The sequence below is a fragment of the Daktulosphaira vitifoliae genome, unplaced genomic scaffold, assembly GCF_025091365.1.
Source record: "Daktulosphaira vitifoliae isolate Bord-2020 unplaced genomic scaffold, ASM2509136v1 Scaffold_2, whole genome shotgun sequence".
In the NCBI taxonomy this organism is placed as follows: Eukaryota; Metazoa; Arthropoda; class Insecta; order Hemiptera; family Phylloxeridae; genus Daktulosphaira; species Daktulosphaira vitifoliae.
The window spans coordinates 43,178,639-43,183,517 of record NW_026099573.1 but is presented as its reverse complement, the minus strand read 5'-3'; positions in this window follow the sequence as shown (position 1 = coordinate 43,183,517).

Genomic DNA, 4,879 nt, shown 5'->3' with positions numbered 1-4,879 from the left:
CAAAGCAAAAAAAAGTAGTTGATAATAATTGCTATACGTCACCGCAGGGCAACGACTATTGTCTGGCGGCAGTCATTGATTATCAAACCTTATAGATAACCACACATGACATACCGAAAAACTAAAACTATAAATACGCAAAATAGTTTTAAAAAACAAGACTATATTTGCTATATTTGCCAATATAGTAAATTCGCAATAGACTATAAACTAACTTATTTAAAATAAATTACTGTGTTTTCTAATATCTAAAAATTTCTAAAAAAATTTAAGCTGATTAGTATAAAATAAATATTATTTTTATAACATCTTATTCATTATACAAATATGGAATAGAAACAAAAAAGTGAATGTAAATTTATTAAAAAATTAAAATTTTTAGTTGGTACAAAATAAATTGTAGTACTTTGTTTACTAGAAACTCAATCTTTTTAAATGGTTAACATAACGAGTCATAATATATTAAATTAATTTTTATTATAAATATATATGCATTTCTAGTTATAAAAAGTTAATTTTACCAAAAAAAAACAGGAAATTTAGACAGGAGGTATAAATACATATTTTTAAAGTATCAATAATTACCCATTTTTCTACTTAATTTATTTTAAAAGGTATAATTTAGACGAATTTCAATAAAGATATTAATAATTTTTCTAGAAGCTATTCAGATTTTGTTAAATCTATTTATTTTATTAGATATAATAAAATAAAATAAGAAGTAATAGTTTTGTTTTGACATGAAAACTCAACGCGTGCATGTAATAAAAATGATAAATAATAATGAATCACTCAAAATAGATACTAAAGCTATAATGTAAACTATAGTTTACACTAAACACTTGTCAAAATCAACGATGTACCTACAAAATTTAAACGCTATCATTGAGACAACTTTATACAGTAGTCTGTAAAAGTAAAACGATAACACTTTTCCTTTTTTCTGTATAAATCCAAAAATGTGTTCATTTTTAATTATGATAAATTTAATGTAGTGTAATACCTATTACAAACTACCTTTAATAAAATTTATTGAGCATTTAAATAAAAAATTATAACATTTGAATTTTTCATAACATATTATACTATTGGATAGATTATTACATTATTAAATTTCGATAACTTATTAAAATATTATTTATTTCTACGAAAATAGCTAACCTTCATTATTAATGAATTAGGTACTATTTTTTATTTTTACAATTTTATAATTGTAAAATTAAATAGAACTATTTTTTTTATTTTAGCGGAGCCTTTATAAACATTTTTTTTATCAAATTAACATGGTTTATCAAATACATGATTTAAGTATACATTTTTTTATTAAATAATTATTTTTTTACAAAATAGTATTGACACGTCTGTGGCTATCAAATGATTTTGCCATGAAAGAGGATGAACCTTTAGGTTATATATCATCATGGTAACCGTACCACAATGCTTCAAACTTTTTTATTTGTATTGTCGTAAACCCATTTTATAATTTTTATGTTTATTATGTAACTATTAGAAAGTGAATTATACTAATATTTAAAAAGTAATCATTAATACTATGTTATGTTAAGGTATAACCTTAATTGTTAATGTCATTATTCCCTATAAATAGGGATCTGACTACTGATTCTATGGTCAGTATTCCGTCGGTAAATGTTACATTATAGTTATTATTTTGACTCTTCCCGAAGATACTTATCCGCGTGGTCAAATTGGACTTAAATCACCCAGTTTATCACAGTATTATTATATCTTTAAGATATTATTGACTATTAAATATGCATAAATGGCTTTTTTCTTATTAAACATATTTTAAATATTTAATTTATTTTAAAATAATACAACCTTAAATTTACCTTCGTATATATAAAAAAATTTATTTTATTTTATAATTACCTCCCATTTAAATGCCAAAGCTAAACATAGTTTTATTTATTTTGAACAAAATTAAATAATTATCAAAATAAAGTATTATATTTGGGATAACTTTCGAAAATAAATAGGGGGACTAGAAATTATTTTTTTTACAATTAGACGAAAAATATACTTAAAAATGTTTATCCACTCTATAACTAGTTTTGAAATATTACTTATTAAGATATTATAATCAAACAATTTACTCTCCTCGACAAGGGATCAAGGTAATGTTTTACCACGTTCTATTTTTACCATTACCTAAACATTGATGAACTGACCCGCCAGAAAAGTTACCGTTAGATCGTTGCTCCTGCACACCCAGAGAAAAACCTCGATCTATATAATAAATTCATTGTTCAATTTGATAAATATATCATTACTATTGAATCAATGATATATTTATCAATATGATATTTTTTTTTCTTGTCTTGAACAATAATTATTTATAAGAATAGTTATTTTGTTCGTATTAATAAAACATTATCATAAACCCTTGATAAAATTTCTCTTTCAATTTTGATTGAGGTTTTTCTTTGGGTGCATTGTGCATGAAAAAAATTTGATCAAACAATTATAACACTTGTAGAAAACTAAAATAAATGCTTAAACAATTATTACAGCAACTACGGACAATTTTTTTTTCAAATTAATTATAAGCTTAAATTTAACATATATATATAAGTATCAATGTTCGCGTCAAGCGTGAGATTTGCATTGATAGTGTTTGGTTGTATGGGTGTGGTTATGTGATGGTAGGACGCCTTATCAGTGGCCTGTGTCGGTCGGTCGTTTTTTTCAAAAAATATATGTATATTTTTTTTGTCAAAAAAATAGGATGTGTTTTTTTATTTTTTTATGAATTAGTAGAAAAAATTTTTGTTAAAGTTTCGTTTTAAAATATATTATTCATTTTATTATTATAAACTCATATAGTTGTTTTCTTTTTTTCTTTTGCATTGATTAGAACATTATTATAATACAACTGCAGGTAGCACATAACTTTTATAAATTGAGTTCTTTTTATTCATATGGCGCATGCACTTTTGCGTAACTGAATGTAAGTAATATGGATGGTTATGTTTTTGATTATTTAATTCAGTAATAAAAAGAATCGGTTGTTCGTATTTAATTTAGTTGTGTTTATTAAGCTAAACAAGCTTATTTCGTGTTAACAAAAAATATTATTCTTTTGACAGTTTCAAAATTGATTAAAAACTTTTTGTTGATTATTAGTTGCACTAATATTTTACAACGGCTATTTTAAGCCGTATCACGGAGTTCTGTTCCCCCTTTTATTTTGGTTGGGTTTCTTAAAACAGCCTAAGTGGCAACAGAGAGTATTTTCGGAACATTTTCAGAACATTAGTTGACAAAGTTAATTTTGTATGAAAAAAATTCCATTTTGAAACCCCTCCTACAGGCATTTTCACAAAAAATATACCAAATGGTAGGTAAAAATCTAAAGTATCTATAAAAAAATATATGTTGATAGATATATTCATTTTTTAAAAAATTATGGCAGTTTTAAGAAAAAAAAATTCAAAAATTACCGATTTTTAAAATTGTAATTTTTTTCGGGGGATATCTCCTATTTACGAGGAATGAAGGAATTTTTTTCAATTTTTGATGGTAATGTTTTTGACTAGATAAAATTTGTGATCTTTTGACGTATTGTTCATCGAATCGGACCAGCGAGAGATGAGAATAAGTGGTAACAGATACACAAAAATAAATTTTAGTAAAATTTATACCTTCTCCTCAACTTTGCATCGAAACTAAAATTGTTTTGAATAAAAACTCTATTTTAAGTATTTTGTACTTAAACAACTTAAGGTACAGAACGATAGTTAGTACTTCTTAAAAGGTCTTGCAAATATGTAATTTAAATGTATGATAACTACACATTTTGTTAAATTATTAAATCAAATATATTAACATAGTAGACTGTAACAGCAATATTTGAATCGTTTTCCATCAAACAAGTCATTATTCAGTTTTCAGCACTGAAAACCTTTCAATTTTCTGTAATTTCATAAGTAGTAGAAGTGTAAAGTATGATTGCCATACCCTCCTAACCCACATGTTGTGGGTTTACCCTGCCTTAGGTAGACGGGCCGTGTAAACGGCCGGGGGGATATGGTGAAAGGTCGATGTTTCTCGTTCCTAGATATCATTTCGTTATACCATGGTATATGTTACCATGGTATATGCATAGTATACCTAGGTAGAAGGAACATCATATAGTATATCTTGATATTATACAGAAAATTAGAGGTATTTTAAAAATTACATAATTTTAGAATTATATGAAAATATTTGAATGCAAAAAAGTGAAAGGTGTAATCAAGCGGCGACGGCGGCTATTAATCCCACGAAACCCAACTTTAGCTATGTGACGTGTATGCTTTTGACCATAGAGAGTTCCCTTCCTTGACTAACGTAGTTATTAAAACAGTAAATCAGCGGTTTACCCCTACATAGAAGGGGAGGAGATGACGAAACTCATCATAAGGTGATCATTATTATGATATTTATTAGTAAATAAATATGTATAATATTATACTATTTCATAAGAATTGAGTTATTTTGTAATTAAAGAGAAAATATTTAAAAATCGATAGTTTAAATTAATTATTATGATATTAAGTTACATTATTGCGTTTGTTAATAGATATTTTTTTTTTTTTGTTAATGTGTAAACGTTATTGGATAAAACATATGTATACATATTGAGTATACACATACTCTATTACATATATTTGTATAAAAATATTTAGAAATCGTGACAGTAAATATCACACGTAATCTACATGAACACTTTTTAGAAATTACTTAATAAATTGTAATTAATAAGTAATTATAAGTTTAAAATGTTTATGTGGTGAAAGAAAAGGCTAGTTTACAGAGATATGTGAACTGTAATTTGCCGACCCTCGATGAAAATATGTGATTTTTCCGCATAAATGAG